Source organism: Oxyura jamaicensis, chromosome 2 (assembly GCF_011077185.1).
Source record: "Oxyura jamaicensis isolate SHBP4307 breed ruddy duck chromosome 2, BPBGC_Ojam_1.0, whole genome shotgun sequence".
NCBI lineage: Eukaryota > Metazoa > Chordata > Aves > Anseriformes > Anatidae > Oxyura > Oxyura jamaicensis.
The window spans coordinates 72,711,729-72,724,597 of NC_048894.1; the positions used below are offsets into that span (position 1 = coordinate 72,711,729).

Here is a 12,869-nt window from a genome sequence, read left to right on the forward strand (position 1 = left end):
CATGTGTCAAAAATGTTCATACCAGAATAACATTAACCACCAACTACGCACATCACAACGGCTCTTCTTCATTTATCAGTATTTCTTAAATAAGCACACTGACAGTTGTGTACTAGTGGTGTCAATATAGTCCCACTTTGCACAAATATACAGAACATCAGAACAAGCATTCATCTTTTCTCTCTTTTTTTTTTTTTTTCTCAGTGATTTAACACTCTCAGAAACCATGAACCTTCTCATAAACAATGCCCTGAACAGCCAATGTCAAGATAATCTTGCTTTATCCTTGACACAAACTCACTCAAATGTGTTGTGGTTCTGTTCTGAAAAATACTTTCTTCTGAAAATACATGAGAAAATATCCTAGAGGCCCATAACACAGGGACTCTTTCTCATTTCTTCTGTTAAAATCTTTAACAAGAGAATAATTACTGTCAAATGTGTAGAAAAATTGTTAGGCAGCAACTCTTACGATCCTGCTGGACTAGACGGGATTTGTACTGGTAACCTAAGATCAGAATCTATATTTCTGACTATAAGTTCATCAGCTATCTTATTGCCCCTAAAATTCAGCCAAAGGGTTTAGAAGTCATATCTTCTTTATCTTTCTTTCCAATATTGTATCAAAAGCTTTATTTTCACTTCTATTGTTCTTACAGCTCAATGGCTGCTGTCTACCACACACCAGATTGAATAGATTTCTAATACTTTAATGCAACTATATCCACATGGCAACTTGTTTTCGGGTAACTTCTCAAGCAGTACAGCTACCAGCCACAGGAGATGGCCAACATTATTACAGTCATTCATAAAATATGTAATATTTATTCCAAAAATCTCATGGTCCATTATCAGCCTACAACCCCTGCAATTTGTGTAATGTATCATTTCCTGTTCTGCCTCTGTTCCTACCTTGCTTTCTATTACTGCAGTAATCATTATTCAGCAGTTCAAGTTAGCTTCCACCCAAAGCCCAAGGAGGTGGCAGGCAGGAGGTGTACAGTACCTCAGAGACACAGGTATTGATTCTTAGTTGGAGAGATGGAGGAAGGTTGTGGGTAGACAAGACAAATGATTTCCTCCAACAGTCCAGAGTTATTGAACTATGCAGTCTACTTCAACTGGTTTTCTTCTCATTCTCTGACATCTCATTTCAATCTAGCCCACTTAAGGAACAAAAAAAAACCCCTTCAGCTTTTTGGCTGAGTTAGTTTTTCTCTGGTTACTGTGCTGAACTGGCTACCCAAGGGTATGAATAAGCATTAGACATGGTGTCTCAAAGGAGAGAGGAAGACAGCTGGGAGGTGTGCATCTGGTAGCAATGAGCAAGCAGATTGGCTTATCTTGTTCCAATCTGCATCCTGGTGTCCTGGTTTTAGCTAGGAGAGAGTTAATTTTCCTCCCAGTAGCTGGTAGAGTGCTATGTTTTGGATTTAGGATGAGACTAATGTTGATAACACACTGATGTTTTACTTGTTGCAGAGCAGTGCTTACACTAAGCCAAGGACTTTTCAGCTTCTTGCTCTGTCCTGCCAGAGGGCAGGCTGGGGGTGCAGCAAGAGCTGGGAGGAGACAGACCCAGGACAGCTGACCCAAACTGGCCAAAGGGGTATTCCATACCATCTGACGTCATGCTAAACAATATATAGGGGTGGCTAGCCGGGGTGGGGGGGGGGCAGCTGCTTGGGATAGGCTGGACATCAGTCAGCATGTGGTGAGCAATTGCATTGTGCATCACTTGTTTTGTACATATCATTATTATTATTATTTTATTTTCCTGTCCTAATAAACTGTCTCTATCTCAACCCATAGGTTTCAGGTTTTTTTCTCGTTTCTCTCCCCCACCCCAGAGAGAGGGGGGAGGGTGAGCCAACGGCTGTGTGGTGTTTAGCTGCCGGCCGGGTTAAACCACGACACCTGGCTACAGCCTTCTCCCTCCTCCCCTCCTCCCCCCCCCCCAAAAAAACCAAACCAAACCAAACCAAAACAAAACAACAACAACAAAAAAAAAACAAAAACAAACAACAACAACAAAAAAAAAAAAAAAAAAAAAAAAAAAAAAACACTAAAACGCAACACTTCCCAAGCCTGCTGTTTGCTCCTCTAAATTCCCAGAGATTGTGTTCAAAAAGCTGCAGAGAACATCTTGTCCCACAGTCAATGAGATCTTACTGCATTTGCCTTACCTTTGCTTACTTATAAACAGTAAGGCAGTAGAACATATTAAAGCAATGTCCATAATTCCTAAACTAATATAACTCCAACAATCTCAGATTAATGAATTTCTGCCTCAGATGCTTTCATACTTTCAATTCTAAGAAAAAGCAAAAATTCACTCTTTAAACTAATTTACTGACGTAGTAAGGGTTTTAAAAATACAGATTTCTCGTTGCAGAGTTTAAACATTTTTCTTATGTGATTGTGCTCAAAAACAGCTTAAGTGCTTAATACCATTACAAATATTTCAAAACCTTTCTGAGTCAAAGCTACACACAGTGTTCCAGTTTAATTGTGCACATCTTGTTTCTAAATCTACCCTGTAAGACTTGTTATTATATATTGCTTTCTTCTTCAGTGATATTTTCTCTTGGAGAAAAACACAAAACACTTAACACCTGCATTTTGAAAAAGGAATTTTAATCTGGCATGATGAAAAAAAAAAAAAAAAAAAAAAGCATTTAAATTAACAGAGAAACATGCTGCAAATAAAGCTGATAGTCATTTAGAGTACAAAACAGAATGGCATTTTTAGTAGCATGCAAATGCAGCTGACAAGCATATCTTTATTCAATTAGTTCCTAGTTTCCAAGGGCAGAGCTGTATGTACACATCCAAACTGCCTCCTCTAATTTTAGCAACTTTTTATATTGAATATTTAAAACCACTTAGTATCCAAATCAATTTAACAGAATGCCACTTAATGTAATTCTCAATTTTAGTTTTCAAAAATTTACTCTGTGCACCTCAATACTGTTTATGACCTAATCCCTAAATAAAGATCTCTTACCCTTTTTAAAAACATTTCAGTTTCAAAATAATTAGACTTACAAGTTGCAGAGAATGAATCAACAGTATCATTTTTATATGCTTCTCAGTATTATAAAAGTTTCATACCAATCTATCCATGTATCCTACTTACTTCTGCAGCTAAAATAGCAGGTAAAACAGGCACTTACTGTTCAATGGTTACAGGGCACTTCTCCACTCCTTCTCCAAACAACTTGCCAAATCAAACCTACTGCCTCTTTAGCTGCTGGCAGACAAAAACAAACAAAAATGATTTTCAGACTTCAAGAAACTGTGGGAGATGGTATTTTACTAAAAAAAAAATCTCTTTCAGCTGAAGAAAAAAATGTACAACAGTGGTATCAACACTTAAATCATTTCATCGTAAAAGCTATTAATAATCTATGAACATGAAATCCCTTCATAAGAATACTGTGGTGGGGCATACAGTTAAAATCTTTAAATAATAATGAAAGGGAGAAAATGAAACAAAACAAAAACAGAGGCAATCAGATAACAAATACAGAAATAACTATTTTTATAAGGTAAATTCATTGCTTTTATATCAGCTAAGTTTTCCAGCCTTTTATGACAGGGTGAAACATGAATATTTCAACAGTGATTTATTTTTTTCTAATGTGTTCTCCACTGGCCTGCTGTAGTAAAGGAGTGGCTAGGGTTTGTGCCTAAGTACATATTAGTATCACTCTCTCCTTTTTTTCATTTGCAAGTCCAAATATGTTTCATGCTCAGTATGAAATTAAACTTCTTTGAAGAATCTTTTATTTTATTTTTGTATAAAAGCTGGAAATGGAAATTTCCATTGGAGAAAATGCAGTTGAAAAAAGGCATGTGTAAGAAACTTCAATTTTCCAAAGTACATGATAGCTGCTGATTACGTAACATTCCCCAAAGATATCAGTATCAGTAAGCAATGCAATGCTAACACCAGCCATTTGACAGAGTTATTAATAATTACAATTCCAGCACAAATCAAATGTGCTAGAATTATTCCTATAAAAGTAGCACAAACAAGCATCTAAAATTTACAGCAAGCCTCATTGACAAGACATGAGGTAACATCTTAGAAAAATGAAGTTTAAACAGTCATTTCAGACCTTGTACGTTAGAGATGTCACCATGTTAAACTCAATTCTTTTTCTTGAAGGATGTAAAGCTCCTCATGACTGAAAAGTGAAATATGAACCTGCTTTCAAAAAACGGTCAGTAAGCCCTTGATTTTAAGTGCCCACCACCATTTACTATGTTCCTGCCTATCCATTGCAGTAAGCGGCGATGGGAGAGACTACACGAGGACCCCTGCTGTGCTGCATGTGCCCACTCTTTGCACGTGGCTGTGACAGCCCCTGCACTGCATATATTAAAAATAGTTTTGAAGATTAATGTTCTCTGAATGAAAACAGCCATTACCTCAGTTTCACAAGTAGAAAAACAAGGCGTGCCAAGTGTCATGGGATAAAACATACTTGAAAGTACAGGTTGGTTGAAATGAGGTCTGAAACACATCTACCCACTCTGCTTCTCCCATTGGGAGAAGTACAGCTGAACTGCTGATGAATTTATAGCCCTGCAACACCTTTGGGGCAGGAGACCGTCAGGCAACAGCAAGGGGGCTAACAACTGCTCATTGGCTTCCAACACGGAAGAAGTCAGAGAGATCAGCCCTGGAAGAGGGGTCAGAGGCCTCTGCTAACCCCCGGGCTGTAAAGCCAGGCACAAAGTGGCAGGAGGAGCCTGAGACGAAGCGATGGCCATCACTGGGATGAACATCGTTCCACAAGTGCAAGGGTATCATCATCCACCCCCCAGCACACCCCCTGCCCCTGCTGCCCAAGGGCTGCTCCCAGCCAACACAGACATTAAAACCCATGCTAGTGGGTGGATCGGTCCTCCTCTAGTGGATTCCATGTGGCCATCAATTCCCAGTTCCCCATGACATCGATCAACTTGCACAAGTAACATAAAGACGTCTGTAGGAGAATGAGGAATCTTTTCTTCCAGTACCCCAAACTTAGACACCAACTTCTTCCCCAAAGGTCTTTTATTTATTTTCACAGGAAAAAATAAAATAAAAATGAATAAATCTTAGCACTATTTTTAAACTTACCAACACTAATATTGAAATTTTATCAAGAAATTCTGATTTAAATTTTTTCTTAGGTTGTAATATTTTGAAATTCATATTACTTATAGTCTTGTGCTGCGGGAAAACCTCCAGTTAGCACTAGAAGATCCCATAATAAAAAAGTGTTCCCTTTCTGAAGAAAAAATACTGGATCGAGTGTTTAACTAATCTCCCTCCCTCACATATTTCAATTTAGTTTTCATCTTTCTAATCTGCAGAATGGTACCTGCCAGCACACCTGCTGAGCTAAGCATTTCTGGGTGCGCACATCTCCTGTAGGAAGAAAACAGAAGGAATCAGGAGAGAGGGAGGGAGCACAAGCCAGGACACCAGTGTGAAGGCTCAGCTCCTCTGGTTCTGAGACCAACACATTAGAAATAAAATACTACCACTACAAACCTCACAGAAGACAGCCAGAAAGAAAGGTCAGGGAGTAGAAAGTACGAAACACTCTTCTACCCTCTTTTTTAGAACTCATGGAGAGATAAAGGGGAAGGAGATTGCAACCACCACCAGAAAAGCTGAAGAGGTACAACAAGGGCACGGCGCCAGCAAGTGAGAGATGCTGTAGGGAGTCCTCTCTTCCACAGAAACATCAAGCAGTACCTGCCCCAATAGCTGCCTGTATCAAATTCTTCCCTTCCTCCCTTTCCCCTCCAGATGATTTCATGTGAACTCTGAATATAGTATGAATTTACATTTTCTTAAGTGAAAAGTATGGAAATATGCAAGGTGACATAAAAGGGCTGGAGTGAGTTATGAATTAAGCTGCTAATAATTGAAACATATTTTTAAAAGACCTTAAATTTAGTTTACTTTTCCTTTGCATCTCGCAAAAACAATTGCACTAGTGATTTTTCATCTAAAGATGCATAATAAAGGGAAATGAGTATATCTGAAAATATTTATTGAAATAATTATTTTAAATAACTTTCAGTGCATGAAAATTTATTTTTGTCCTTTCTGTATTGCAGTATAATCACCAGACAAAAGCCATAGTCATATATAGAAATCAGTGTTATAAAAACAGTAAAAAACAGTTTATTAACAATGTTCTCATTTTATTTCTCCTTTAATTATAGGTGGGATTGATGTTATAAAGACCTATTTCATTATGGGTATCCCACAGAGATTCTAGAAGAACCACAGATTATATATTACTACACAAATTTTGTAGTGAAGGTTTCTAAATCTCCTCAAACCTGTAACTTGAAGCAATACAATTACAGCAACTAAAGCAGTGGTATTACTCACACATATTCAACAATGTTTGGTATTTTATTGAACTAAATCTTCTTATGGTATAATGTTTGGCTGCAAGTATCATTGGGGACAGTTTAGTATGACAGTTCAGACCACTGTGGGAGTAACTGCTTAAACCAAGGAAACAGTTTGCTTAGAAAGGAGTCAGGGAAAATAATAATAATACTATCAAGGAATCAAGGAGACAAGTAGCATCTGGAGCACTAAGAAGTTAGGCCAGCTCAATGGATTTAGGAACCCAGGGTATACTGGCTGAACATGAATATTAACATGTCATGTGACAATTTGAAAAGGCTCCCCTAAGCATTTTGGTATTTTATTCCTTTTTTCTGTCACCAAATGATGAAAAGAGGGGGCTAAACAGTCTACCAAAATCAACACTGGGCTCTTAACACTCAATCTGTAATGGCTGGACCTCATTTACCTAGATGCCTGCTGCCTTCTACATTCCAAATACTGTTATGCATCTTTTGCATTAAAGGGGCCTGAATGAATAGTTTTTAAACATCTTTAAAATCAGTAACCTGCTCTTCCTTCAGCAGTTCAGTACAAAGTACAATGAGTTGCATTTGGGAATTTGTTTTTAAATGATCTACATTGGTAAAAAATGTTAAAAAACAGAAAGAATGTGTTTATGTTCTTAAGCTCTAGAAAATAAACCATGACAAATTCTATCAGAGTTACTGAAACTACACCCATTTAAATCAAATACAGGAACCTTCAACTACTCACAATTATAGCAAGAGATACAAGTTCATAACTGCTTATGAACATTAGGGTAATTCCTCCATGTTTTCTATGTTGAGGTCTGAGATTTACCTATTCTCTCTGAGATGAAAACATGCTCCACAATTTCTAGTAGACACTACAGTAACACCAAATGTAGTACGTCTATTTATTCTACTAATCCTTTAGTATATAACACTAATACTATAATACTAATAATACCGTTGCTTATTCCCATCAGTTCTCAAGCTTGCCTTCCTCATCCGGAATCCTTTCTTCATTCTGTAAGAGTGTTATTGATATTATTATAATTAAGAGTAGACAGAGATGGCTTAGCTTTACCAATGTCAAATTTATTCTCAACCAGAAATAAACAGCCTGTTAAGTGATTTCAGGAATCAATTACTTTATTTCAAACCATCGATGTATAGTATCCCTCGGAAACTGCTGAATGCTCTGGATTCCTACAGATGCCCTTCATAAATGCCACAAAATTAGATTATCCTTAACGAATAACATAGTATGAACTAACCACCTGCTTTATGTTGCTATTGATATATATATATATATATATATATTTTTTTTTTTTTTCCTGTGGAAAATTACAGTATAACATCACACACCCAATTATAGTACAAATAATAATCATTCCTGCTGACAGAATGACCCTCGATAATACTCTGGAAATCTGAAAAATTTACAAAATGTGGGCATAGTAAAAATAATAATAATAATTTAAACAAAACAAACAAACAAACTAAAAGAATATATTTTGATTAACAGAAGTGTTTCCTTTACTTGCTAAGGAAACACTACTTATATATTCATCAGTCCTGACTGTGAATGGTGAGAGGGAACCTTTAAAAAACAACTTATGGGAATCAAAGTGATGAAAATGTGGGTTCTGAAATGGTAATTTAAAATATATTTAAAGTAACCACTGTTATTCCATGGTAGTTAGTGTTACTAGGGAGGAACAAACTGATTTTTGTTTCTTTACAGTAAAAAGCTAGAAATAAAAAGAAAACAAGATCTAATCTAGTACACCATTTGACCAAACATCAGACAGAACGGAGCGCATGGAATCAAAGCCTTTACTTGAGCTGCGTGTGGTGTCATCCCTTGGGTGGCTCTAGTAATTGCAGTGGGCTTACAGAGGAACAGACCAAAGCTCTCTGTACAGAGCAGAACACATGGAGCTAGTTTTTTGTAAACTGCAGCACATTTCTGATCCAAGCAAGCAGTTTCAACTCATAGTCCAACTGTGTCAACAGAAAAGCTCATGGCAGATTAAGTAAAGCAGCAAAGTTCAGCACTGCTTTTTATGTCTTCAAGCAAATAAATATAACAGAGAGATAGCAATTTAAACTAATAGGACAGCCATTACCAAAGTGAGCAAGGCCTTTTTTTGATTTTTCCTAATTCTTGCATGAGATGCAGCCAAGTCAGATCATTAAGATCATTTGCCATTATCAAAGTTTGAGGATGGAAGCTTTCAGGTCTCTGTTAGGTGCATGCATTCCCTAGTGTGTTATTCTTGTTTCTATACTTAGATGGAATCCTACTGAGCAAATGGATTTCATGTGCAAAAGCAGAAGGAAATTGGGTTTTTAGTGCTATAACTTTTCTCCCCACACCGGCTGGGGAGAAAGAACATTTAGTGTATAAAAGCATAAATATAAACCATTTCAGGGAATCCGATTACTAAGAAAATGTGTAACAGTGTTTTTTATTTAAAAAATAAAAATAAAATAAAATAAAATAAAATAACTGAGGTTTAGATGTAATCAACGTTAGCTAAATACTTATGCCACAACATATAATCTGGAAAGTTCAAGAAGCAGGGAAAATAAATTAGCTGATTAGCCACTTAACTCTCTTTTCAGCAGTGTTTAGTCAGCATGAAAACAGACCAAACAAAATTAGCTCAATAATGTGAACTAGCTCCAGCCTGACAACAGTATTTCTAAACTTTCAAAGCTAGAGAAAATTTCTAAACTCTCAAAGCCAGATCCAGGGAGAGTATCTGATAACTTCCAGGCCCAGAGTTTGCAATCCACATACAGAAGTACAGAAATTCTGAAATTCTCTGGGACTTGGGCACTTCCCACTATGACACTGAGGCATGAACACGTTGTAATTAGACTCCCAACTCTGTGAATATAAATTCCACCGTCAGATAAAACTTTGTCTACAATGCCAAATAAGAATTCAGGTAAACGTGATACAAAAGAAAATAAAGATTAAAACTTACAGGAAATCTTGCTGGGTTGTAGATAGCATTGTCTTATGTATTTGAAGTACAAGGCATGCTAAGGAATGGAAAACAAACAAACAAACAAACAAAAAAAAAAAAACAGCTAAGTGATGACTTAAGCAGAACTCTTTCTACCGCCAGACATGAAATACGATAGCATTAAAAAATCCTCATAATTGTGCTATTACTGATTCTTTCTAGAAATCAGAAAAAAGTAAATCTATAATTAATCTTAAGTGTGTGTTGCTGAAGTGATGAGGTTATTAACCAATTCCCTGCAATGGATTTTAATACAATAGGTTAGACGTCTTGAAAACACAAGTATGGGCAAAGATTTTCAAATTGTATTAATATTTATTCATCCATTTGATCCTAAGAGCTAGACTAAAACATAAAAGCACGCCACTTTATTAACAGCTCAGTGTCATCTTCTTTTTGGCATCAATAGCATTTTGTCATTTTGTGTTACCAAGATGTTACTGGTGGTGTTCCACACTGATGACCCATCCTTCAAGGAAGTAAGTGCATGGGGCCTAACTCACTGAGGCAGGTGCAGACAGATATGCATTGCAACTATCTCTGTCCCAACTAACTCTGAACCGTGTATAGTCTACTGCTGTCTTCCATGAATTCGAAGACAGGCAGATGATCTTTGTTCCTGCTGTTCTTTGGGTTTCTGTCATATCTGGAAAGTTTTCAAGTGACCAGAACCCCTCTGGCAATGAATGCTAATTTACATAATAATTCATATAACCTCAACACCACCACCCTAGCTTTATCCTTTAAGAATTGGTGCTCAGCTTGGGACTAAATGCATGCACTCTCTCAATACAGAAATTGTAAACTAAATGTGTAGCCTATCTTCATGGGAAAAATCTACTTAGGTATGATGATGCATATAGAACCTTGGTGGAAATTAGAAATTACAGAAATTAGAGTCTAAAGAAAATCTTATGCCAACAAAGGGATAGGTTAAAAGATTTGATACTTCATAGTACACTTAGTAATCCAACCAAAATGCTAAAGTGTCTGTGTAAATTCTTCAGAATCAAACATCCTAATGTTATGCAGTACACAAATGAGTAGGTTTTTACAGGGTAACACATATCATCAGCACTTGCTACTTTTTTGTTTGTTTGTTTTCTTCTGTGTTCTTGTTACTGTATTTTACTGTATTTTCATGTTATGCTCTGAAAGGAAAAAAATATAAATAGGTCACCACAGCCTGGTATGTGTCTGGTCTCAATCAAATGCTGTAAGTTATCCTACAAATATTTTTGTATCAAAGACAATTTTAAAATGCACATTGCTATAGGATGTGTACATCCAATGAAAGGTATCTTAAAATGAAATGTGAAATGCCGCTACAGGTAGTTCCTAACTTTCTGGCAAAAGCTTCCAAGCTTTACTGATAAAGTGTAATTGGAGGTTTTTGGCAAGCAGAGTGAGAGAGTAAAACCCTGACTGCCACCTTGACAGCATAGACATTAAGTCAACTTGATGAGGAAGAAACAGTTGACACAAGGCAAGGTTAACTGCAACTTCTTTCCTGTCATCTATGTAGCTTATAAACAACTGGATAACAAAGTATCCCTTACCTAAGCATTGCTACACTCTATAAACTGCATCCCAGGGTAGCCTAACCAAGACTCAGCACTCCCCCTCCTGCCTATCTGGGGCTGCAATGGATATTACAGGGACAGTGGAAGCAGGAAGCATCTTCTGGTGTCTGATGGTGACTCTGTGGGTTCACTGGAGAGGTGCAAATACTCTGAGGTACACAATTAACCCTCTAGGGTTATAGAAGTATAGCAGTGAGTATTTTCCTATTTATTATTGAGGCTTTATGTTTGGATGAGTTACAGTATATAATTTAATGAAACAATACAACTCCACACTATTTGGACTGAGCACAAACAACAAACTTTGTGGGTTTTCTAGTGTATGTGATTCATGGATGCTTGCAAATTCCTTTTTTGGGTATACATTTTTTTAAAAAGCTCCAACATACTTCTCCAGGAGTTATTCAGTGTACTTGCATGGCAAATTTGCTATCATCAGATCCACACAGTAAGTACAAGCATCCCTTAGAACCTTTATAAATCTTTGAAGTTTCGTTTCCCATACATGCACATATTTTCTCTGGTTCTGAACACATCTAAATTGAAAACTCAAAGTGAAAACATAGATCTTCACTTGAAACAGAACATGAAGGGTGAAAGTGCACACAGCACTAAAACTCTTAAAAATATTAATATTGTCCCAGAATATGACTGCTTGTAATACAATAATGTTAGGAGTTAGTAAATAGAAAAGACTTATTCTGTCAGTTTTGCCTTGCCTATAAGTGTCTGCGATTTTTCTGATGTTGATTCCTATATTTACTATTTCCAAACAAAACTAATTTATTCCATTATATCATTTACAGATTATAAAGTGGATCAAACTGTTTTCCCTCTTATATTCCTTACAAAGCATCTTTCATCAATAATTTTGAAACACTATTGAAAAAAAAAAAATAGAGAATCATTAACTCAGAACGATTTATTTAGTATATATTCAGAAAATGTCTACTGCCAACAGGGTTTAGGGATGTAATGTTCCTTCAGACACTATTCTGAACAAGCAATTACTCTGCTAACAGTATCACAGAGACATGCTAGCTCAAAAACACCATCCAAAACAATCTTCCTCTTTCTCCAGTGTTACTTCAGTGGATTAGTTCTGATCAGGGGCGATGTACACAGAAAGTATAATTAAATACCTTCCATTCTCCTCCTTCACTCAGTTTCTCAGGCATATGCAGAGTCTGAATAAGCCCAAAGAATGGCACAAGTGGGGCAGATCTACAAACAATGTGAGAGTCTAACAGTCACGTAAGGTTATGAGGGACCTGCATATATGTGTAATGTTATAGCTTGAATTTGCCACTATTCTTCTGATCAGCAATTAAATAAAACATCCACAAGTGAGGGGTAATCAACAATAGGAAAAGAAAAAAGGTATGCTTTAAAAAATAAATTAAATTAAAAAATTAATTTTCATCATTAAGATGAAAATTAAAATAAGTCTCTACAAATTTCTGAAGATCCACTGAAAATGTTTGAAGAAATTTTAACAGAAACATGTATTATTTCCCTTCTACTTTCTCCTCTTGCATTGAAGATACTTGATATGCTATTAGTTGATAACTTGCCAGAATATTTTTGTGCTCACAAATATACCAGAGGAGCAAATGCTACGTTGCCAAACATAATGTTTGCAAATGTGCAGGTCTCTATTGCAAACACAATTACCACTGAACAAAGTTAAGCATATTTTTTTTTAGATAGCTCTCATTCTGAAGTCAGTTTATTCTTTTTACAGGGATATTTGCTGAGGCATGAAAGATACTTTTCTTTTAATGGAACAGCCACCACAATCAGGCAGTTTGGATTTTCCAGTACTTCAGAAAAACTTGAGATTATCCTG

The 12,869-nt window shown here is 36.4% G+C and overlaps 1 protein-coding gene across 14 annotated transcripts in view; it reads right to left on the reverse strand.

Moving 5' to 3' along the window:
* CDH18 (cadherin 18) overlaps window positions 1-12,869 on the reverse strand; it is a 551,977-nt gene that overhangs the window by 204,028 nt on the left and 335,080 nt on the right. For 10 of the 14 annotated variants that reach the window (XM_035318020.1, XM_035318019.1, XM_035318009.1 and 7 more), the window contains one exon: window positions 3,177-3,253. The exons of 3 other annotated variants lie outside the window; for them this stretch is intronic. The gene's annotated coding sequence lies outside the window, so the exon portion shown is untranslated. The remainder of the gene's footprint in view (window positions 1-3,176; window positions 3,254-12,869) is intronic. One more of the 14 variants, XM_035318008.1, reaches the window with a different exon arrangement.